Below are 26495 nucleotides of genomic sequence, written 5' to 3'. Positions count from 1 at the left end.
AGATCTGATCTTATTATGTAAAATAACATGTTTTATATTCTGTTCTATTTTTTCATTTTTCAGAATCTATTTTGTTATTTCTTAGTCTTCATGGCTTCCCCTTACCCAATTCTAATTTTCAAAGAGTTATTTTCATCTTTGAAACTTTATCTCCTTTTCCAGTTGGTTAACTTTTTTTTTTTTTCATAATCTTGTTTTTCTTGAATGGGTTTTTTATTTTTTAGCTTTTCTTCAATGTCTCTCATTTGATTTTTAAATTCTTTCTAGGGGAATGATGTATCTGCCTTCACTTCAGATCTGTCCTTTGACCTGGAATCTCTAACCAAGAGCTCCATCCTCTAGCAAATATCCATACTCAGCAGCATTCCTGCCCCACTGTCTCTGCATTCACAAATGTGCTACTTCCTTCTCACCCATAGCCGCTTCCTTGGAGCACAGCTGGGCCTGGTGTTACTAATCAGCCAAGGTCACACTTAGTCTTTCTGGACTCAGATCCTGAATCCACATGCTGTCCAAGAGGTAAAAGTTTTTGTGATTCCTGTTTGAGGTTCCAGCTAAACCCAGCTCACCCCAAGGCTCTGCACTTAGTGTTTCTGTGGAGCTAGCTTAGAGATATTTGCAAATCACACAGTTAATCTCTGGTCTGGGGTCTTTCTGCAGATCTTCTTGGATTGTACCTGAAGAATTTGCGTTGTGCCCCAAGTCTTCTTGATTTTTTTCACCAGTCTTTGTTCACTCAGAGGTGAAAATTTGTTCTAATTATGGGGGAAATCTGAAGAGCTTGAAATTTATCAACTAACTCCAACATCTCTCCAAAGTCTTCCAAGAAATGTGTGGGTTTTTTTTTTTTTAAATAAATGTACATGCATAACCAGAAAAAAATAAAACAATAAAAAAGTTCAGGATTCAAATCTCACTTATTACTTTTCTGAAATGACTTAACTTCCCCCTATTAAGAGATAGTCAGTTAAAATTTCTCTGAATTTCTAGTTTTCTCATTTATAAAATAAAGGAATTGAATTCATTGGTCTCTGAGGTTCCATTTCTTTCCAATTCATTGCAATGAAATTGGAGCAATGAAAGCATTGCTAGATCTATGGTCCTATGGTCAACATGTCCAAAATAGAACACATTATTTTTCAATTCAAACTTCTTTATTTCTGTAGAAGGCAACAATATTTTGTTTGTATCCTAAGCATTATCCTCAAGGGCTATTTCTCACAAACCCCACCTACTTCTAATCAGGTGCCAAATATTGCCATTTCTATCTCTTCAATATTTCTTCCTTCTCTACACAGACACCACCCTCCTTAATCTGATTGCTCTCCATGGCCTCTTGCCCTTTACTGTCCTCCTTTAGGTCTCCCTCCATTCTAATTCAACCTCCACACAACTGCCAAAGTGACTTTCCTTTAAATACAGATATGATCATGTCATACTCCCACTCATAAAGTTCCACAGACTTCTATTAATTTCTAAAATAAAATATACATTACTCTTCATGATCTTTAAAATTCTCCACAATCTGTTTTTCTAGCCTTGTAATAAATCCATTATAGCTGTTCTTATGCTTTTCAGTCAAGTGGTGAGGACTGGCCTATTGCTCCACCTTAGGAAATATAAGTGACTTTATATCTGACCATTGATTGACCTGCCTTTGGATCAGGTTGTTTTTATGTAGCTAATATTGATTATTGTAAGGAACACTAATCTCTCCTGACTGAAATCAAATAGCAAACTAAGCATAAATCTTTATGCAAGATTAGTAAAATTTCTTAACTATAAGGCCTTTGTAGTTGATATGGGGAAAAGGGTCCATCCAGACATCTGCTTATTGCCAACCCCCTATAGTGCTTCTCCCACTCAGGCCCTGTGGAACTGCCCATCAACAACAGAGGCTTCACCCACCATCTCTTTACCCCAATAAAAACTGGCTTCTCTTTTTCAGCCTTCCATAGCCTATTTTTTCCTTTGTATTGACTAACTTATGCCTAGAATGCTCTCCCTTCCTCACCTCTATCTCGTGGAATCTTTCTCTTCTCTGAAGATACAGCACAAGCATTATTTTCTAAATCAGCCTTTCCTGATTCCCCTCAACTGTTAATGTCATTTCTCCTTAATTACCTTATATTTATATTCTGTATATATTTATTTTGGGACAGCTAGATGGTACAGTGGTTAGGATGCCAGGCTTGTAGTCAGAAAGATTCATTTTCCTGAGTTCAAATCTGGCTTAAAACACTTATTATCTGTATGACCCTGGACAAATGAACTTACCCCTATTTGCCTCAGTTGCCTTTTCTATAAAATGAGCATGAGAAGGAAATGACAAACCACTCTAATATCTTTGCCAAGAAAAATCCAAATGGAATTGAAAGAAGTTAGACAGGTCTGAACTACAGTAATAAAAATATATTTATCTTATATATTCCTCATATGTATGTGTGTGTGTGTGTGTGTGTGTGTGTGTGTGTGTGTAGATAGATGATAGATAGATAGACAGCTAAATACACACATATATGAATAGAAGATATTTCTGCATTTTGAGGGCCAGGACCATTTAATTTTTGTCATTGTATCCTAACTATATATTTCCTGGCTGGTAGGCACCTAAATATTTGATTGATTAATCATGGATCCAGAGATGAAAGGGATCTTAGGGCCATTTAGTCCAATCCCTTCATTTTTCTTATGAAGAAACTGAGGCCCAAATGATTTGCACAAAGTCTCTCAAAGCTAATGAACAATGATAGGATTGGGAGCAATCTATTCCCAGAGCCAGTGGTCTCTCAATTCATCTCTAAGGTTCTTGCCAGTTTCAGATCTTGTTTCCAAATTAGGTAACACAAGTTCAAGGCATGAATATAAAATAACGAGACTAATTTTTTCCCTTGTGGATTGTAGAATCAAGCTTGTGACCCTTAGTCATACCTCCTATATAAAGCTGGAAATAAGCTCCAGCTTTAAAGATGCCCAAGTTCACACTGCTAGTTAGTTTTCTCCATTTCTTCATCTGAAAAATGAGAGGATCCTTTTCACTCTGGGAGTTTAAGAAAAGCACCCCAGGGACTTTCCCCTTGCAGTTATTTATGCCCAATCTTTTCACTCCCTCACTCTTCCAGTACAAGCCTCATCCCTGAAAAGTCTGTCTAACTCTTGCTAGTCCTGGTCTTCTGCATCCCCTTCACAATAAAATGCCAAGCTCTTTCCCTTTCCTGCCACTAGCTATTCCTGTAATTTAAGAAATATCCATCCTCTATTCCTTCCTCATTCTTCCCTCTCATCTTTATTGCCTATTCTGTTCCTTCGGAAGAAATCACTGGCAGCATCCTTAGAGTTGTTTCCTAGAAGAAACTACATCTACTGAATTCAATTGAAATGGAACAGCTACAGAGATTAGATAAGACAGGGTCAGTCCCCTCATGGAGTTTACAGAATAGTAAGCACCCACTATTCTGTGCTGACTCGATCTTTTGGTGTATACAGACAACTATAGGAGGGATTAGGGGGTGGAGTAAGACAAGCCAGATCATTTTGGCAGTAGATGAGGAGAAGGGAGGTCATGGAGAGCTTGCGTCCATTCCCTTTCACTTCTACTCCTAAAGACCAAGAACAAAGACCAAGGGCTTTTGCTTATCCTGATTCCAGCTGATTCTAAGGCATCCAGCTAACTCGGTCTTTACAAAATTCCATTTAAAGTAACTGCCGATAGTATTAAATATTTGGAAATCTATCTGCCAAGGGAAAGTCAGGAATTATATGAGTAAAAGTATAAAACACTTTCCACACAAATAAAGTCATCTAACCAATTGGAAAAATATTAAGTGCTCTTGGATAGGTCGAGCAAATATAATTAAGGTGACAATACTACCTAAACTAATCTATTTATTTGGCACTATACCAATCAGACTCCAAAAAAAAAAAAAAAACTATTTTAATGAACTAGAAAAAATAACAACAAAATTCATCTGGAAGAACAAAAGTTCACGATTTTCAAGGGAACTAATGAAAAAAAAAATCAAATGAAGGTAGCCTAGCTGTACCAGATTTAAAACTATAGTATAAAGCAGAGGTCACCAAAACCATTTGGTATGGCTAAGAAATAGACTATTTGATTAGTGGAATAGGTTAGGTTCACAGGATAAAATAGTCACTAACTTTAATAATCTAGTGTTTGACAAACCCAAAGACCCCAGCTTTTGGAACAAAAATTCACTACTTGACAAAAACTGCTGAGAAAATTGGAAATTAGTATGACAAAAACTAGCCATTGACCCACATTTAACATTGTACACCAAGATAAGGTCAAAATGGGTTCATGATCTAGGCATAAAGAATGAGATAATTTATGAGAATAAATTAGAAGAACATAGGATAGTTTACCTCTCAGACCTGTGGAGGAGGAAGGAATTTGTGACCAAATAAGAACTAGAGATCATTATTGATCACAAAATAGAAAATTTTGAGTATATCAAATTAAAAAGTCTTTGTACACAAAACTAATGCAGACAAGATTAGAAGGGATACAATAAACTAAGAAAACATTTTTATAGTCAAAGGTTCTGATAAAGGCCTCATTTCCAAAACATATAGAGAATTGACTCTAATTTATAAGAAATCAAGCCATTCTCCAATTGATACATGGTCAAAGGATATGAACAGACAATTTTCAGATGATTTCTACTCATATGAAAGGGTGTTCCAAATCACTATTGATCAGAGAAATCAAATTAAGACAATTCTGGGATACCACTACACACCTCTCAGATTGGCTAGGATGACAGGAAAAGATATTGTTGGTGAAACTGTGAACACATCCAACCATTCTGGAGAGCAATTTGGAACTATGCTCAAAAAATTATCAAACTGTACATACCCTTTGATCCAGCAGTGTTACTACTGAGCTTATATCCCAAAGAAATTTTAAACAAGGGAAAGGGACCTATATGTGCAAAAATGTTTGTAGCAGCCCTCTTTGTAGTGGCCAGACACTGGAAACTTAGTGTATGCCCATCAATTGGAGAATGGCTGAATAAATTGTGGTATATGAATGTTATGGAATATTATTGTTCTGTAAGAAATGACCAGCAGGATGATTTCAGAAAGGCCTGGAGAGACTTACATGAACTGATGGTGAGTGAAATGAACAGGAACAGGAGATCATTATCTACTTCAACAACAATACTATATAATGATCAATTCTGATGGATGTAGCTCTCTTCAACAATGAGAAGTTCCATTTGTTCAGTAATGAAGAGAACCAGCTACACCCAGTAAAAGAACTATGGGAAATGAGTGTGAATCACAATATAGCATTTCCAATCCCTCTATTTTTTTTTTGCTTGCATTTTTTATTTCCTTCTCAGGTTAATTTTCCCTTATTTCTAAGTCCAATTTTTCTTGTGATAATATACTGTATGAATACGTATACATATATTTTATTTAACATATACTTTAACATATTTAACATGTATTGGTCTACTTGCCATTTTGGGGAGAGGGTGGAGGGAAGAAGGGGAAAGTTAGAACAGAAGGTTTTGCAAGAGTCAATGCTGAAAAATTACCCATGCATATATCTTGTAAATATAAAGGTATAATTAATAATAATAATAATTAATTTAAAAAAAAATCTACTGAGTAGATGGTCTTTTCAGTTTAGAAGTAACTACATGGTGCAATGGATAGAGTGATGGACCTGAAATCAGGAAGACCTGAATTAAAATCTGGTCTTATATGTTTAATACCTGATAAAACTGAGACATTTAATAATAAATTAACTAACAATTTAATAAGTAATAACATTTAATAATCTTAGTCAAATCACTTAACCTCTGTTTATCTCAATTTCTCTATCTGTACAATGGGAAAAGAATAACACCTAAGGATCATCTAAAATATTTGTAAAGTGTTTGGTACAAAGTAGGTGCTGTGAATGCTAGCTATTATTATTGACACAAGTTTTTCCCCCTTCCTCCATCATGGGGACCAAGGGATTATTGTATCTTTCCAAAGCTTTTCAGCACTGACTATATGAGTCACAGAAATGGCCAGGTAAGCTCATTGCAGATTCATACACGCTCTAATGAGTTATTCTCTAGCCAAAGCACTTTGGGGTAGGGTGAGAGTTGATTTGCCTTCCCAAACCTTCCTTTTCTACTATGGTCATCTCTAAGATACCTTCCAAGTCTCTGAGAAACAGTCCTGTTCTAATCAATAGGTCCCAGAGAAGTCTCCAACTAATTTACTTCTCTCTTTTATTGTAACCATCCTCTTCCTTTCAGCTGGTCACTAGGATTCTCTCAGCCCTTTATTCTGGTTGACATATTTATAACCATTCTGGCTAATCAGTCTCGTTGTAGCCAGAACTCCATTTGGTGTCATATCTAAGTAGCTATTTAGCTGAACAACACAAAAGGTCATTCCACAGAGATTTGCCAGTTGACACCTACAAGAGAAAGCATTCCTTTCTACCTTAAATCTCTTCTCCCTTTCCAATTTTACTTTTGGATGCTTTCCCCTTCTCTCACAGTTCCAGACACCTGTTACTGAGTGTATACATATACTCATCACCTGACCGGCAGACTGTCTCTTGTTCTCTCAAGTTTAAAAGAAAACTCTTCTTTTAAAAGGAGAAGAAGACATTTCCTTTTGAATTTAAGGAATGTTTTTGAGTGCCTAGTATGTACAAAGCTCTGTGCTCAGTGCGGTGGAGAAAACTATACAGAAATTAACAACACAGTCTCTGCCCTCATGAGGCTTACACTCCGATATAGCAGATAATCCCAATATACCAAAAAAAAAAAAAATCCATGAGACAAAATAAACTAGTAAGTGCATAAAATAGTTTTTATAACTTAGTTTTTTTCACACTTCATTCTCCCTAATCTCTATGCAACACCTGACATTGTTTTAGTTTGTTTTACAATAGCTTCAATTAGAGAGAGCATTAAGATTTTCAAAGCACTTTAGAATATATTATTTGACTTAAAATAACCTTGTAAGATAGCTGCTATTATTATCTCCACTTCATGGTTGAGAAGACTGAGCAAGGTTCAGAAAATGTATATGACTTTTTTAGGGTCATAGATCTTGCAATACTAGATATTGTTCTCTTCTCCAGACTTCTGAGGCACATCCTTTGGTTTTTCTCCTACTTCTCTAACTTCTCCCACTCTGTTACTTTTCATTAATTCTTCTTATTGAGACATTAACATCAGAATTCTCTAAATTTAGTTCTCAGCCTTTTTCTCTTTCCTCATTTCCCTCTCTCCCTATATCACTTCTATTCAGAAGTTTCCCAAATCCTTTTCTTCCATCTGTGACTTTTCATCCTAGGATGTCTCTGCTCTTTGTTGAGAAAGAAAGAAAGCGTGAGAGCGAGAGCAAGAGAAAGAGAAAGAGGGGGGGGGGTGGAGAGGAAAGAAGGAAGGAGAAAGGAAAAAGGCATGGAAGGAAAGGATGCAGGGAGACAGAAAGACAGACAGACAGACAGAAAGGGAGCTTAATTATTGGATACTAGAGAACAAAGGCAACTAGTTGGCATAATGGCTAGAGTGCTGGACTTGAAGATTCAGGAGGACCTGAGTTTAAATCCAGATTTAGATATTTAGAAGTTATGTAACCTTGCCAAGTCACTTAATCTCTACTTGCCTCAATCCACTGGGGTCAGAAAGAGCAGAATGTGACTGAATGCCTGAACAACTCCAGGAAATAGCAGATAATAACTGGCATTCATATAACACTTTAAGACTTGCTTCATGTATATTAACTTTATGTGCTTTATATATGTTAAAAGTACTTTACATCTATTAACTCATTTGACCCCCATACAACCCTAGGAAGTAGTGCTACTGTTATACCTATTTTACAGATGAGACTAACACTGAGAGAAGTTAAATGATCCAATTACTAAATAGCTAAAATAGATTTCAAGCTCTGGTTTTTCTGATTATATATATACAACTTGTTAGGAAGCAAAGAGAATGAATAGGAGATGGCAGAACTATATCTACAATGCTTTCAGAATCTTTCCACATATATACCTCATTGTATTTCAATTTCAACTTAAACAAAATGAATTCCAATTACATGTAAAGGCAGATTTTAACTTTCGTTTTTAAAAAATTTTGAGTTCCAAATTTTCTATCTTGTGTCTTCCTTCATCCCCTCTCCCCTCTCTAAATAACTTAATGTAGACTATATATGCACAATCATGTAAAACATATTTTCATATTTGTTGTACTGTGAAAGAAGAAACAAACCATAACAAACAAAAACATTAAAAAAGAAAGCAAGAAAATGAGAATGATATGTTTTAATCTGCATTCAGACTCCATCATTTCTTTAGAAGTGGATAACATTTTTTCACCACAATTCCTTTGGAATTGTCTTGAATCATTATATTGCTGAAAATAGCTAAGTCATTCATAGTTGATCTTTGTACAAAGTTGCTGTTGCTAAGTACAATGTTCTTCTGGTTCCCCTCACTTCAATTTGCATCAGCATAAAAGTCTTTCCAGGTTTTTCTGAGATCCTCTAGGCTGGAAATCTTGATGTCTTTGTTTCATTTCAGCTACTTGTAATGCATCAGATTATAGAATTATAGATTTAGAGTTGGAAAGTGTCTTAAAGGTCATCTAATTCAACCCACTCATTTTACAGATGAGGAAACCCCCAAAAAACACAGTTCACAAATAGAAAATGGGAAAGATGAGATTTGAACTCAGAGTCTTTATTCCCAAATTCATTTCTCTTTCCATTATACCACATTGCCTATCATATCAATTCTGTGTCCAGAGTATCTATTCCCCTTACCATCACCCCACTGTAACCCTCATCATTTCCCACATGAACTAATGCCATTGCCTCCTAAGATAGGGTTAAGCAATCTATTTCCTGTTCTCATATTTAGGACAGTTTCTATTTTTTATAAATTTCCATCCATTTCATTTAGATTGTCAGTTTTATTGGCATATAGTTTGGCAAAATTGTTCCTAATAATTGCTTTTATTTCTTCTTTATTGTTGTGGATTCACCTTTCCCATTTTTGATGCCATGCAAGAGCATTCTAACTGATCTAACTCACAATTGACTAATTTAGTCCAAATCCTTTCATTTTCCTGGTGAGAAAACTGAGATCCAGAAATGGGAAGCAAGTTACCAAAAGTCTCACAACTTATCTGAAGCAGAACCATAATTCAAATCCATATTTTCTAATTCCAAATCCCATGCTTTTTTCCACTTTCCAATTCTCTCCCATACATCCTTTGTCCTATTGCCAAACTAATCTTCCATTTGTATGAATCTGATCAGGTTATTCAAATCATTCCACGGATCTCTATTGCCAACTGAATCAAATTAAAATTCATCTAATCATAGAAGTATCCCCACTCCTTTCTTCCTCTACTCTCCTCACCTTTGCTCCAGTCAAATTGATCTGATTCCTATCCCCTATTCATTATTCTTCATTAGGTCTGCTCATGTTGTCCTCCACACCTGAAATATCCTCCCCTTACTTCTACTTGCTGAAATATTATCCCTTTTTTAAGAGTTGGCTCAAATTTCATTTCCTCCTGCAAACTATTCTGATCCTCTCAATCAGTACCAGTCCTTCCCTGTTCAGCCTGTCAGCACTCAGGTTACATCTTTTTTATCCGTTTACTTCTTATGTTGTATTAAAGTTATTATTTGTGCATGTGCCCTACTCATGCCCTGCTAGGTTTAGAGCTCCATGAGGCCAGGAACCATAATTTAGTTAACCTTTGTATCTGAGCTTTTGCTCATTGACCCCTCATGCCAGAAGGGAACCTGAAGCTCTGGAAATGAGTTTGTTTTCTCATCAACCCCAGGAGGCAACCTGGTATACAAATTAATTCTGTGACCTTGATCATCTTATTTAGCCTCTCTGGGTCTTATTTTCCTCATTTGTCAAACAGGGATAATAAGCTTTAGTTCACAGGGGTATTATAAAGATCAAATGAGGTCACACAGAGGAAAGTACTGTGGAAACTAGAAACTATTATCTGGGATGTAAGGAATTATTATTGCTGCTGCTACTACCTCTATAGAAAGAACACTAATGGATTCAGGGATCCTGCATTCAATGTTGCCGCTATCACTTGCTATCTGTGAAATCTTTAGTTCACCTCTCTGAGCCTTAATTTATTCATCTGTTAAAATTATTATCTTCCTACTATCATTAAAAAACATTAGATTCGGAGTCAGGGTTTTTCTAAAGCATAAGTCTAACTTTATCAATAAACTCTGGTGACTCCCTATTGTCTCCAGGACCAAATATAAAATTCTTTGCTTGGCATTCAAAGCCCTTCATAAACCAATACCCTCCTATCTTTCCAATCTCTTTATACCTTTTTTTAAAGCTTTTTATTTTTGAAATATATGCATAGATAATTTTCAACATTCATCCTTGCAAAACCTTGTGTTCCAAATTTTTTTCTCCCTCCCTTCCCACACAGCCTCCTCTAGACAGCAAGTAATCTAATATGTATTAAACATGTGCAGTTCTTCTATACAAATTTCCACAATTACCAGGCTGCACAAGAAAAATCAGATCAAAAAGGAAAAAAATAATAATAAAGACAACAAAACGCAACCAAACAACAAAAAAATGAAAAGCTTATGTTATAATCCACATTCAGTCCCCACAGTACTCTCTCTGGCTGTAGATGGCTCTCTCCACAAGACCTTTGGAACTGGCCTGAATCATCTCGATGCTGAAAAGAATCATGTCCATCAGAAATGATTATCATATAATCTTGCTATTGCTATGTACAGTATTTTCCCTGTTCTACTCACTTCACTTAGCATCATTTCATATAAGTCTCTCCAGGCCTCTCTGAAATCAACCTGCTCTTCATTTATTACAGAACAATATTACAGAATATTGCATAATATTCATATACTCTCTTATTCAGACATTTCCCAACTGATGGAATTCACTCAATTAGCAGTTTCTTGCCACTACAAAAAAAGGGCTGCTACAAACATTTTTACACATGCGGGTAGTTTTCCCTCCTTTTTGATCTCTTTGGGATACAGGATCATTAGAGTCACTGTTGGATCAAAGGGTACACACATTTGATAACCCTTTGGGCATAGTTCCAAATTGTTCTCCAGAATGGTTGGATCAAGTCACAACTCCACCAACAATGTATTAGTATCTCAGCTTTCCCACATTCCCTCCAACATTCATCATTATCTTCTCCTGTCATTTTACCTAATTTGAGAGTATATCTTTTGAGGGGAAATTGGGAGTAACTGACTTGCCCAGTTTCACACAGTAAATATTAAGTATATAAGGTTCAAATTTGAACACAGATCCTTCTGACTTCAGATGCTCTAACCACTGCATCATCTAGCTTCCCCAGTCTCCTTATATCTCCTTATTCCCTCATACATATTTTTTAATTCAGTGATATTGGACAAATAAGACTCCATCTCTTGTTTTGGGTATTTTCTTTGGCTGTCCTCTATATTTGTAATGTTCTCCCTCCTCATCCTCACCTATATATATATATCACTTTTCTAGCTTTCTTTAAGACCTACCTAAAATTGCACCTGCTATAGGAAACCTTCCCCAATCTGTCTTAATTTTAGTGCCTTCCCTCTGTAAATAATTTCCTTGTATATAGTTAGCTTTGTATATATATTTGTTTGCCTATTGTTGCCCCATTATACTGTAAGATTTATGAAGGGACTATTTTTTTCCTCTTTTTGTATCCCAAGCACTCAGCATTGTACTTGACACATAGTAGATACTTAATAAATGTTTACTGATTAATTGATTGAGTTATAATCCCAACTATGCTACTTAATTATCTTTTGGACTTTAGTAAAATCATTTAACCTGAGGCCTCAGTTTCCTCATCTGTAAAAATGAGGAAATTTGACTAAATGGTCTCTAATGTTCAACTTCAACCTTATGGTCCCAAGTGCTACTACTACCCCTGCTTCTACTTATAAATGATAAGAATAGTAATGAATAGTAATAGTAGTAATAGTAAATGCTCATTGTGATGAATAGTCAGAGACTTGAGTTTGTCCCAGATTTGATACTTAATCAACTTTGTGGCCCCTGGCCTCAGGATGAAAGGAACTTTCTGACCTTCCAGCTCTAAGAAGAATAATGTACATTTCTATTGCAATAGTAATGAATTTCTTCAAACTTAGCTCTTTGGGTTCACCACCAATTGTTGCTGGGCATAATTTGCCAATGCTTGTACCTTCCATACTAGTGAGATAGAAAAGGACAGTTTTCCTGAAGGATTATAATCATTATTTTATAGTCATTATTACTCCTGCCATGCTTCTTATTTTCTATATGTCAGGAACACTATGTCTTCTCTTTCTTGATCAGAGTAGCTCCATTTTAGAATGTCTCCTTTTCAATATAAAGAGGCATTCAGGTCAAGATCCTGTGTTTTGACTTCCTTTACCTATTCTTATTTTTTTAATTTAAATACAACTTAATGACCAAAAAAGAGTTTCCTTTGTTTTAGGGCAACATCTGATCAGGCAGTTAGGAGGTCCCCAGTACCTTCCATGACATAAAATGAACTTCCTTCAAGGCAAATGGCTGACCAGTTGTGAACTCAGTGTGACAGACTGTATTTTTTTAGATTTCTAGAAAATACCCAAAATTCTAGATTTCTAGATTTTCTAGATTTTTCTAGATAAGTAGCTATAGGAATTTGGATCATTTTTAGAAGCCTATTTTCTCTCATTTATGGTAGTCACATCTGACTTTGTGATCCCATTTGGCCTACCACTTCCTTCTTCAGCTCATTTTACAGATGAGGAAACTAAGGCAAAGACTTGCCAAGAGTTACACAGCTACTATGTGTCTGAGGTTGGATTTGAACTTAGGAAGTTAAGTCTTCATGATGACAGACCCCGTGCTCTATCCCAGATCTATTTAGGTGCCATAGTGCCATTCTGTCTATGTGCCAACTGATGTTTCTCCATGCTTTGCCTTATAACAATGTATAAAATAAAAACTGTTAATGGCATGCATTCTGAACTATGACACTGCCTCTGTCATGCTCTGTGGTCAGTCATCAATAATAATACCTCCCAAATGACATATACCTTTGTATCCCTCATTGCGTCTTGGGGTAAGAGGCCAAGAGTGGTGCTTTTACAGTATGAGCTAGGGAAACAGGATAGGTGTAGTCAAGAACAATAACACCAAATTAAGAATCAGAGCACATGTATTCAAGTCCTCCTTTTGATAGTTTCTACTTTTGTGACCTTGGGCAGTTACAGTCTACAAAATGAAAGCATTAGACTGAATGGCCTTTGAAGTCATTTAAAACTTGCAACTTATGATTCTAAATTTTTCTAAATCCTAGAAGGATAATAATCTGCCCAAGTGGTAGGAGTACCTAAGCATGGAGGTATTTACTCAACTATTCAAAAATTTGGAGTTTGCTCTATGAGAATGCTTCCTTCACAGAAGCAGAATATAATTCTTTCACCTCTAACTTTCTGGACCATGCATCTCTATCAATAAAAATGTTTGAGCACATAACCCCAATATGTATATATCTGCTTATGCATGTATGTCTAAGCTAATAACATCAAGTCAATGACATTAGGTCAATCTCTGTTTGCCTGTTTCCTCATCTGTAAAATGGAGATAATAATAGAACCTACTTCACAGGCTTTTGGTGAGGATCAAATGAGATAATAGTTATAAAGTGCTGAGCGCAGTACCTGGCATGGTTTAAGTGCTATATAAATGTTAGCTATTCTCATCATCTTCTTCTTCATCATCACCATTATTATCTCAGAATCAATAAAAAACCATTGATGTTTAATGAGGAAGGGAGATGTGCTTTACAAAAATAACTTTGGCAGTTATGTAGAGGCTGGTTTGGGGAGGGGAGAGACAATGCAGAGACCAATTAGGAGACTATTGCAATGGTCCGGGTTAAAATAACGAAGTGGTTATGTGAATAGAGATAGCAGAATAGACATGAAGATAGAAATAGCAAGATTTAAAAACTGATTGAATAGATGGGGTGAAAAAGAGTAACCAGTTTATGATGATAGAGACTTGTAAAACAGGATGACCAGAAGAATGGGAATGTCTTTGATATGTTTCTATATATCAAATGTGTAGCAAAATGTGGAAGAGATGAATTTGGGGAAGGTGGAGAGCAAAATAAATTAATGAAATCTGCCAGGCAGGTAGATCTCAGCTACTCAAACCTGCTTATTTTGTAAAACCCATTTTTCCTCACCCCAAACTAGAAAGTGAGTTGGGGAGAGGAGAAGATCAAATCCTATTCCTTCATCATTGGTCAGGAATTCAGAGTGTATTCAAGAGCTACCTGCCAAAGCTAGAAATTTGATATGGAGGACTGGGATTGACTACTATAGAGGAGGGGAAGCAGCACAAGTTTTCAAATGGTAGTATAATGCCTCAATTTCCCTGCCTCAGTTTCCATGAATTATTATGCTATGCCCTGAATAAAATTATTATGGCCACTTCCTTACCCCATTAAGTTCTGGCCACTCTCACATTCCAGTGAGTCATAAAATTCCAGGTGGCTTATCTCAAATGCTTACTGGGATTTATCCCTCAAATTCCTATCTTCTGCCCTTGACCTCCTTCTTGACTCCCCAACCTATCAGAACTAAATTATGATCTTTCCTGAAATTATGGCTCATCCACTCACCCAGTGTTCTGCCCCACTCTTGCCTTTGTTTCCCTAATAGCTGGAGCCCTATAAAAGTCTCTGGAATTAATTGCTCAGGCTGGATGCTTTGAGATAAGAATCCCATTCAGCTAGCTAGGAATCAGACATCTTTTTGACATGAGTCCTATTCAACTGCTAGACTAAATTCCCCACTATCAAAATACTAAAAATCTAATCTCTGTCTTGCCTCAGCTTTTCCAGCATTACATTTTTGGAGGCCCCCGAGAAATGAGATGTCAGGTCAAGATTAGAGATTAGAGAACAACAGATCTGGGAGGGTGGTGAGAGTGAAGGTTCTTGAGCTGGCTGGTCCTGGATTCTTTTAGGGAAGCTGGCATCTAGTTCCTTCCAGAATCCCATGGAGAGACCAGTTCCAACCACAGCAAGAACTCATCACAAACATCTCTATTTCGGCTACAATGGAGAACCTGCTTTGAAACCCTCCAGAGGTGAGTTTTCTGTTCTGTTTGAGTGCTAACACTTTGGGTCTCCAGATACAATTGGAATGATAAGCTATACAAGTCTGGGAAGTGCCAATGGTATGCCATGTGGCACTATTTGGTCTGAGTGCCTTTGGGGACAAATCTGGGTGCTTTTTAAAAAACACAACTTGGTCTGGGTGTTTTTGGACTTAAATCTGGATGCCATTAGGTATAATTTGATTCAGGTTATTTTTTTTTCATCTGGGCACACTTTGTGAAGGCAGAGAATGTACCAGACTGGAGTTTGGAAGTCTAAAGACTCAATTTGGGTTTCTGGGAGGAAGAGATTGTCGACTTGAAAACTCCCCTCATGGCACTCTTGAGATATCAGAAATTTGCCCCTAGTTTGTATTTGTTAAATGGTGTGTCCATGTGGTCTGTGTTTGTGACTTGTCTATCTATTGTGTTAATTTAAGGAATTCTGTTAAATTTTAAAAACAATGATTAAGAAATTTGTCAATTGGTCATTTCAATGTTGCAAAGGTAATTAGCCTTTGAAAAAATTGCTTTATGAGTGTTGACTTCTTATTGGACTTAATTGTAACCTGTTTGCATGAATTTGGAAGAAAAAAAATAAAAAAAATAGAGAAAGCTTGGCTGCTTTTAAAATCTGGAAGAAAAACAGTCTTTTCAAAAAGCTTGTTAAAATAAAAAAAGGGGGGCAATAAAACTTTATCTGAATCAAGTTGCAGCTCTGAATGTGGGGGAGGTAAGAGAGGGAACAAAAGAAGCTGATATCAATTACTTTTTAAAAACTGACAAAGGAATAGCCTCCTTATCTAGTCAAACTTTTAAGGGCCAGTTTTGTATGTACTAAGAAAAATAATAATAACCAAATGATTATTCAGTTTATCTGCAACGTTTAATTAGAATTTAGGAAACTTACTTAAGTGGGAAAAAGGATATGGCTTATTAGTCTATTGAATTTGGGGGGCTTAGTTTTTATTTGAAATGGTATTGTGATTCTGAAATTGTGGGAGATAATTACTATTGCCTCCTGCATGCTAAATCTGTTTATTCTGGGTATAAAATCTTAGGAATTTGTTTGAATATTGAACCTTTACTATTGAAAGACAATTAAATGAAGCATGTTATCTTCTAAAACATATATTGAGTAATTTGTAAACATTATAAGTTAAGCTTTAAATTTTTTCATCTCTTTTGAACATGTATATAAGCTTTATGGAGTTATTTAACTGTTAACTATATTGTGAATCTTAAATGTTTTGAAGGAAAAGAAAACAAAGGAAAAGAGAAAAGAGGTAATGGGATAAGAAAGATTGATTTGCAGAAATAATTGTCAGTTTGAATGAAATATCTGGTTAGAATATCACATGGAAAATAATGATTTTGTTTAAATAATTTTAATTGATGTGTATTTACAATTTGAAACTGTGAATTATATGAGATTCCTATCCATTTTGTGGATTATGTTATGTTTATTTGGCTATCATTTGTTGAAAATTGTGTAATTGATAATTAAGTTATCATAATATTGAAACCTAAAAAAAATAATGTTAAAGATTATTGATTTGACTTTGTAGTGGCCAGAAATGTAAACAGTGGATACCCATCAATTGGAGAATGGTTGAATAAATTGTGATATATGAATATTATGGAATATTACTGTTCTGTAAGAAATGACCAACAGGATGATATCAGAAAGGCCTGGAGAGACTTACATGAACTAATGCTGAGTGAAATGAGCAGGATGGAGGGAGGGAGGAAAGGAAAGTGGGAGGGAGGGGAAAGGGAGAGAGGGAGGGGGGGAAAGAGAGAGAGAGAGAGAGAGAGAGAGAGAGAGAGAGAGAGAGAGAGAGAGAGAGAGAGAAGAGAGAGAGAGAGAGAGAGAAAGAAAGAAGAGGAGAGGAGAAGAGAGGAGAGAAGAGGAGAGGAAAGGAGAAGAGAGGAGAAGAGAGGAGAGGAAAGGAGAGGAGAGGAGAAGGAGAGAGGGAGGGGGAGAAAGCATGTTGAAAAAGGGGAGAGGAATTAAGTCTTTTAATGGAAGGAATTTGCCATTTGTTTGGAGAAAGAGAACACACTGGCTGGCTAAATCCTGAGAAAGATATGGTACCCTAAAAGTTAATTATAAAGAGAAGCAGAATAGGGAAAGGAGCAAAGGGAAGGGATCTTTTGGCTTCAAAGGTAAAAATTTAATTCACACCCCTCCCCCCCACCCATTGTGGCTGCTTTTTTAGAAGTGAAGACAAATTCAATTGGCTTTCTACTGCAGAGAGCATTTTATTGTATAAAGAAAAAGCCTACTTTCATATGGTGTTAATTACTGAATGTTTTTTTATTTATATATTGGTCTCCTTGTTTAAGGAATATGATAACAAATGTGATCTATAATTTGATAGGATTATTTCCAAAGCTTTAAAGAATAAAGAAATTATTAATGTTAATTCTGATAAGGTTCTTTTATGTGAAATTAGGATATCTGTATGAGTTTTAATTGATTCTATTGAGTCATCTTAAAATTATTATTTAGAGGAACTCTGAGAATAATAGTTTTGCCTTTATCCCTTTGAACATGCTTTTGTTATGGAAAATATGCAATTTGGAATTTATCTATGTATTGGGCATTTTAAAAGCAGAATGGTTTGTGTAATGTTGATCTCACAAACCATCTACTTAGATATGAAAGATAAGCTGTGAACTTTCTGGGAAAAATCTCTTACTGTTACCATGAATATAAGTTCATGGTAAATACCTGTTTAGGATTCATCTGAAGCTTTGGTTAATGAAGTTTGTTATTGAAGGTAAAATTTCTTGGGCCTGTAGCTAATATTATTTGGGAGTTTTAAAGTTTCACTATATGAAAGTTACTGGGACTGTTACCTGAAATAAAACTGAGTTAAGATTGTTTTATTCTGTGTCATGTATGTGCTGAATTGTATGTTTGTATGTATGTATAATCAGTCATGTATGATATTGTATTATGTTATAGCCATGTCCCTACTTTTTCCTCCTGTGGCTGATTACTATGATCAGAGCAAATAGTCAATAGAAACTATTAATACAATTCAGTTATGTGATACCTTGCTGTTTCCAATTTGATTATATATAATCATTATATTCTATATAATTAGGCAAATGAGTTTTAGCGTAAGTTATCCATCAGGATTTGTTTCTGTAGGTATTCAGGTCTTTAAAGGTTTCTAAAATAATGAAAGGATAATTGACACAATTGTCTGTGAGATCTAACTGTTATTTTGTTTATTGGGACTACAGCTGACACATGTTTAACATTTGTCTGTCCTGTGACACAAACATGTCTCCTTACATGGGAAGATGCTGGCCAATCTATATTGGCCTTTCCACATTTTGTAGCAGTCCTTGTGAACTAGTCTTTCTATCTTGGACTGTTCTAACCTTTATTTGTTAGATTTGTTTTCTGTTCTAGATTTTGGTCAAGTTACAGCTATACTGAACTGCTTCTGGGACATAGATTAGCCCACTGGATGTTTCCAGCATACCATACCACAACCTTCCCGCCCTGGAATAGGATTCTGCTCTGCACCCATTCTCAGCAGAAAGCAGTTACAGAAGATGAGGCTTTCGCTTCTGCCCCTAATGAATGTTGAGCCTCATTGATTTGGAGGGAACTGAAAGTGGTCGATGAATGAATATCATCTGACTGGGTCCCCTATTACAATGTATTTAGGATACAGGATGAAAAATGTTGGATTAAAATTTGGGTAACTGTTGCTGATACTATGTATCTGCATTATCTAATTGAACACAATGTTCCCTTCAGAATATGTAATTATTTGAGGGATCTTTTAGATAAGTTCCAGGGTGGAAAACTCTTACTGTACTAATGTGTTATGTATAGGAATTTTAATTCACTTTTAGGACTTTTATGTGAGATGACTACTTGACAATTGGAGCCCTATTTATTCCCTCTTGGATGATTCCTTCGATAAAACAATAGGGGAGGATAAGAAATAAGGGACCAGGAAAGATGGTGGATTTCCCCAAAAGCACTTGAAAGAATGGGAAAAACACTTTCATCAAACAACTCACCTAGGGATTAGATTGAAGGGACAGCAGCCGAGGGAGAGGTGGGAAGTGGAGTTGACAAAAGCTAAACTTCAGGCAGCATGTTACAAGTATCTCTCTGGCCACCATAGAATTTTTCTCACAGCCTCCATCCTGCCTAACCCTGCTCGGCCCTTACCACCTCTAGTGCTACGAATTCCTATTCACTTTGCCTCAGGTACTGCTGTCCCTCTTAACCTACCAGTTCAAATTAGAAGCCCTCCCAGCAGTCCTTTTTCATCTTTACTCCTTGCTTGGTTTATTATCTGTAACCCCAGCTGGACTGTGATTGCTGACTCTGCTTTAACTTTGAACCCCTTTATTCTGTTGAAATTGCCCTGGTAGACTCAGTTTCTGGGACCATTTTCTGATTACCTGTGCTTAGGAACAATCAGAAATCATCTTTGGAAATCTCCAAAGTACAGGCATCTGTCTTGTGATTGCCTCTATGAATCTTTCCTATCCACTTCTCCAGTCCTGTAACCCCAATTCCTTATTAGTATTTCAGCATCCTTGAAAGACATTGCAGTTTAGTATCATGCATCTAAAAGTTCATGGTTTGCCTGCCTTGATACTCTAAGTATACATATTCTAAATGTACAGGCCTACCACTAGGACAGCTTTCAGTAGCCCAAGATTATCTCATGGCAACAATGAAACATCAGAGAAGGACTTGAATGTGAGACATGGCACACTGTATGATAGGAAGGGGCTAAAAGAAGGTTTTCTGAAGATGAATCAAAGAAGGAAAAGAACATTTCTAGCTGGAAGGAGCCTAGTGATATCATTTTGTACTAATGATCCTCCAATTTATCCTATATATATCCTGTTTGTACTTGTTTGCCTACTGTTTCTTTCCTTAGATTATGAACTCCTTGAGAGCAGGGACTGTCTTTTGACTTTCTTTGCATCTAGCACATAGTAGGCACTTTGTAAATGTTCATTGACTTATTTATATTCCCTCTCTTAAGCGTCAGTCTCCTCATTTGTAAAATCAGAAGTGATGTAAAACTATATTATAAAGCAGCAGTCACCAAAAACCATTTGGTACTAAATAGAATAGTTGATCAGTGGAATAGGTTAGGGTCACAAGATACAATAGTCAGTGACTGTAGTAATCTAGTGTTTGATAAACCCAAACACCCCACCATCTGGGATAAAAACTCACTTTTTGACAAAAATTATTGGGAAAATTGGAAATTAGAATAGCAGAAACTAGGCATTGACCTACACCTAACAATCTATACCAAGATAAGGTCAAAATGGGATTGTGGTTTAGACATAAAGAATGATATTATAAGCAAATTAGAAGAACAAAGAGTAGTTTACTTCTCAGATCTTTGTAGAAGGAAGGAAGTGGCTAAAGTAGAGCTAGAGTACTTTATAGAATGCAAAATGGATAGTTTTCATTACATTAAGTTTAAAAGTTTTTATACAAAAAAAACCAGTGCATACAAAATTAGAAGGGAAGCAGCAAATTGGGGAAAAATTTTTTTACATCCAAGGGTTCTGATAAAGACCTAATTTCTAAAATATATAGAGAGTTGACTCAAATTTATAAGAATTCAAGCAATTCTCTAATTGACAAATGGTCAAAGGATATGAACAGACAATTTTCAGATGAAGAAATTAAAACCATTTCTAGTCATATGAAAAAATTCTCTAAGTCATTATTGATCAGAGAAATGCAAATTAAGGTAACTCTAAGGTACCACTAAACACTTCTCAGATTGGCTTAGATGACAGGAAAAGGTAATGATGAATGTTGGAGGGAATGTGGAAAAACTGGGATACCAATAAATTGTTGGTAACCAAGGCCCATTTAGAGGACCTCCAGAAAGCTAGCCAGAATATTACAGGGAGGGAAAGAAGGAAGGGAAAGCAAGAAGAAAGGAAGGAAGGAAGGAAGGAAGGAAGGAAGGAAGGAAGGAAGGAAGGAAGGAAGGAAGGAAGGAAAGAGGGAGGGGAAGGAGGAAAGGAAGGAAGGAAGGAAGGAAGGAGGAAAGGAGGGGAAAAGGAAAGAAGGAAGGAAGGAAGGGAAGAAGGAGAGAAGGAAACAAGGAAGAGGAAAGAAGGAAGGAAGGAAGGAAGGAGAGAATGAGGGAAGGAAGGAAAAAAGGAGGAAAGGAAGGAAGGAAGGAAGGAAGGAAAGAAGGAGAAAGGAAGTAAAGAGGGAAGAAAAGAGGGAAAGAAGGAAGGAGGAAAGGTAGGAGGGAAGGAAGAAAGAGAGAAGAAAGGAAGGAGGGAGGGAATGAAGGAAGAAAGAAGGGAGGGGAGCAAGGAATGAAGGAACACAGACAGGAATGATGGAGGGAGGGAAAGAAGGAAGAAAGGAGGGAAGGAAACAAAGAAGGAGGAAAGAAGGAAGAAAAGAGGGAGGGAGGGAAGGAAGGAGGAAAGGAAGGAAGGGAAGAAGGAGGAAGAAAAGGAAGCTAGGGAAAGAAAATAGAAAGGAAGAAAGAAGGAAGGAAGGAGGGAGGGAAGGAAAGAGAAAAGGAAGGAAGGAGAAAAGGAAGAAAGCTAACAAGGAAGGAAGAAAGAAAAGAGGGAGGGAAGGAGGAAAGGAGGGGAAAAGGAAAGAAGGAAGGAAGGAAGGACAAAGGAGGGAGGGAGGGAAGGATGGACAAAAAGAGGGAAGAAAGGAAGGAAAGAGACAGGCAGGCAGTAAAGAACAAAGGAAGGGAAGAAGGAGAGAAGGAAACAAGGAAGGAGGAAAGAAGGAAGGAAGGAGAGAATGAGGGAAGGAAGGAAAAAAGGAGGAAAGGAAGGAAGGGTTGGAGGGAGAGAAAAAGAAAGATTGAGTATTTGTTAGGTGTCAGGCACTGTGATAACCACTAAAGATACAAATAAAAGTAAGCAATACAGTCTCTACCTTCAAGGGGTTTATATTCTAGTAAGAAAAGACAACACGAGAAGCAAAGCTTGTAAAAAGGATAGGGAGATTATGTGACCCAGAGATGACTGAGACCTGCTTCCAAAGCCCATTTCTGGGCAAGATGAGACCAAAGTAGTGATGAGAACTGACATTCCAGGAGCAGATTCTTAGATACTAGTGTAGAGGAAATAAAGACGATGGGAGAAATACAGGTGGTATGGTGAGAAAATGGCAAAGAAGGGAAGCAGCATCTATATTGGAAAGAGCATTATATGAAGCATTAGGGGTTCAAGTTCTGGTTCTTGTGCTCATTATCTATGTGACCATGGGAAAATCACCAGTTTCTTGGTCTGCAAAATGAATCAAGTAAGGAAAACTTTATTGAGCTATATTAAAAAAAAAAAAAGCATAATACCCTGTCTTGCAGTAGTCGTGATGAAGTGGTGAAAGATGAAGAAGACGAGGAAAGCTTAAAGCCAGCTGTAGCTTCTTTTAATAACAGATCACAAAATGTCAGTACTGGGAAGCAGCTGGACCCTTACTTGGCCTCTCTGTCAGTACTGTTTTGAATTATAGATTTAGAGCCAAGAGTAGCCTTGTAGATCACCCTAGAACAAGTCCCTTGATTTTATAGAGAATGGAACTGCTATTCTCCTGTTCCCTATTTGGAACAATAACCTTGGATTCTTGAAACTAAGCCTCTACCTCCTTGGGGGACTTAATGCACTTAGTTTTTGTAAGCAGTCCTGAAATTGGCAGGTAAACTCTGGCCAAGCCTAGACATAATATAATATCCCATCAGACATCACCCAGAATACAGGACCTACCTAGACAATCTTGCCATTTTCCTATCCCCATAATGTCAAACACATTTTTGGGGATGATCATTTTCCATTTTGTCTTTTGTTTACTATCAGAGGCAAGTAGGTAGTACAATCCATACAGCACTGGATTTAGAATCAGCCTTGCTTAGTTACTTCCTAGCTTTGTGACCCTAAGTAAGTCACTTAATCACTGTCTACCCCAGTTTCCTCTTCTGTAAAAATACCACCTCCCTCTCAGGGTTGTTGCAAGGATAAAATAAGATAAATATTTTTAAAGTACCCTATAAATGCTAGCTATTATTATTCATTATTGCCCTATCTAAAAAATAACAATTTGACTCCAATCTCCATTAACCATAACTGGTAAATGGACAAAGTATGTTATATGAATAGTTTTATGGAAGGTTATTAGTCAAGCTCATTATGTATCTGGTGGTTAGTTAAAAACAGCTGTGAATGGTGAGTGAAACAAGTGCTTGTTTTATCTCTGTTTATCTTAGTCTCTCTGGAAGGACTAACCTTTCCCAAAAACTTTAGTTACATGGCAATGATAATGGGCAGAACTAGAAAGAGAATATAGACTTTTTGAATGACTCTGTGCCAGTGCCTGGTATATAATAATTATTCTATTAATTGTTATTAATATTAAATTATTATTATTATTATTAAATGTTAATTGTCGTTGTTCCTTTGCTACAATTTCTCAACAACTTTTCCTTTAGGTTCATGGTATCCAAATATAATACCCAATTCAAATTCTGATAGCTGCTGACCCACCATTCTTCCTCCTTTGCACCCCAATTTCTGTTCCCTAACATATATATTCATGTACCCTCAAGCACCTTAGCCATCCACTTCCACTTCTTAATTTCCACAACTCCCACAACGTATTCCTCTACCTTGTCTTGTCTATGGACAAAGAAGGCCACATACTGATCTTACATTGCCCAGAATGTTCCACTCTGATATCCCTTTATCTGATTATAACCTTCTGGCATTCCATGTATCCCTTTGCTTGACAACTTTTAATACTGTTTTTAACAGTATTAACTGTTGTTAATACTCCTCACCAAAATCTCCATCCCTCCATCATATGAGTACTCTTCCAGGCTATCACCCCTTCTCTAGTTTCAATTACCTCCCATTCCATTGCCCTATCTTCCCTTCCCAATCAGACGGTGACAAATTTTATGAACTTTGCAGTTCTATCAAGGATACCACCATCCTTCTAATTATGCAAGTTGGAAACTTCAGAGCCATCCTCACCTCAAAAATGCAATCTGTTGCCTAACCCTTCAACAAGATCTCTAGAACTCTCTGGGTGGGAGTAGTAGTCAGGCTCTGGGGATCAACCTGCTAGAATAAATGGGATTAAAAGATCCCAGAGCACAGGCCACATACGTTACTCACTCTCTTGCATTTTATTGCCAAATTGTTCTTCCAGCTTATAAATTTTAATCTTTTTTGTTTCAAATTTTATCTATTTCTTTACAAAATTTAAATATTTTCTCTCGTGCTTATAAAGAATGTGGATTCTTTAACTTCAAAATTGTTAAATTTATAAGCTTTTCTTTTTCTGTTTTGTTAATATTGTTCTAAGATATATCATTTTTCTTTTGAAAGCTAGTTTAGCTGTAATCTTAAGTTCTGGTATATTGTCTTTATCACCATTATTCTCTTTCACATAATTATTATTGTTTTATGATTTGTAGGATTTTTTTACTCATTATTCAAGATGATATTTTGCTATTCCTGACCACATTTGAAATGTTCTTGGGAAGATACTGGAATGATTTGCCATTTCCTTTTCCAACTCATTTTACAGATGAGGAAACTGAGGCAAATAGGTTCAGTGGCTTGCTCAGATCACACAGCTAGTGTCTGAGGCTAAATCTGAGCTCAAGAAAAGTAGTCTTTCTGATTCTGGGGCCTATATTCTACCCAAAATAACACTATTAAGTCATTATTTAATTCTATGTCTTTTGTTTCTGTTGTTGTATTAATTACTATTTTTCTTATATCATGGTCCATAAAGGATATGTTGAGTAATATTTTTATGCTGTCCCCTGGCATATTATCTATTGTAAAGTTACCATGTGATACTTAGAAACATTCAAATTCTTTAATGTTCCTATTTACTTATTCCAAAGATACTACAAACCTTTTAGCTCCAAATTTTCCAAAGGTTGGCCCAATTTTATATTTTTTGTTCCTGTTCAATATTTATTAAATTCTTAGTACAGTGCCTGGCACACAGTAGGTACTATATAGATACTTATGCCTTCTCTCCTTCCTTTTCTTGTTTATCTTTCTGTCAAATATGCCCAGCTTTGAGAATAGAACATTAAAATATCCCATATTATTGTATTAGCATCTGTAACTACTGTCTATGTTTTATTGCAATTTAGCTACTTTTCTTTTTTAAATTTAAATGTTATACCATTTAATAAATTTGTGTTTAGTTTTTGTTTTTTGTGTGTGTTTGGTTTTTTGTCGGTTTTTTTGTTTTGTTTTTACTGGGTAAGTGACTTGCCCAGGGTCACATAGCTAGGAAGTATGGCTTCTCTACTTATCTCAATTGTTTTATCTCACTATCTTCTCTGTTTATCTCAATACCTTCTCTATTCCAATTGCTAACACAAATTTTTATTTTGCTTTATCTGATGCCACAGTTGCAATTCTTATATTTTTTAGATTTACCTGATGCATAGTAAATTTTGTTCCAGTCTCTCATTTCCATGCTATGCATGTCTTTACTTCTTAGATGTGGTAGATTTCTATGTATAAAACAGATTGCTGGACTCTGTTTTCTTATCCATTTTATAATTTCCTTTTGTTTCATTGACTTGTTTAATCCATTCACATTTAAAATTATTATTGTTAGGATTGTGTTTTCCTCCATTTATTTCTTTTGTATTGCATTTTTTAAAATGACTTTCTTCTTTTAAATTAAGACTTAGTTCCTGAGATTAGTTTTCCTCACAATCCTTTGATGTTAGTCTAGTCTATTCAAATTGTCCTCCTATATTTCTTCATGAATTCTTTCTCCTTTCCTGGAATGCACTTCTTCCTCACTCCAACTATTAAATTTCTTGAAGTCCTTCAAATCCCAGATCCATATTACAAGGAAGTCTTTCCTGATCCCTGTCCTGTAGCTACTAGTTTCTTCCCTCCCACCCCCAACTCATCCAAAGAAAAAAATCTCATATTAATCATGTATTAAAAGACACTTCTTTTCTCTCCCTCTAGTATGTAAATTCCATAGGGCCAGAGACACTTTCTGTCTTTGTATTCCTGTTTCCCAGAATACAATGTGGCAAATAGTGGTCAGAACTTAATAACTGTTTATAAATTATAGATTAACTGGTTCAAGGACACATAGGTAGTAAGTGTCTGAGACTAAATTTGAATTTAGGTCTTTCTGACTCCAGACCCAGCACTCTTTTCAATCTGCTAATTAGCTTTCAAGCTAGGTGGGTGCTATTATTATCTCCATTATATAGATGAGGAGACTGTGGTTAAGTGACTTGCCCTGAGTCACATAGCT

The sequence above is a fragment of the Antechinus flavipes genome, chromosome 4 (assembly GCF_016432865.1).
Source record: "Antechinus flavipes isolate AdamAnt ecotype Samford, QLD, Australia chromosome 4, AdamAnt_v2, whole genome shotgun sequence".
NCBI classification, from domain to species: domain Eukaryota; kingdom Metazoa; phylum Chordata; class Mammalia; order Dasyuromorphia; family Dasyuridae; genus Antechinus; species Antechinus flavipes.
This window is presented reverse-complemented; position numbering follows the sequence as displayed.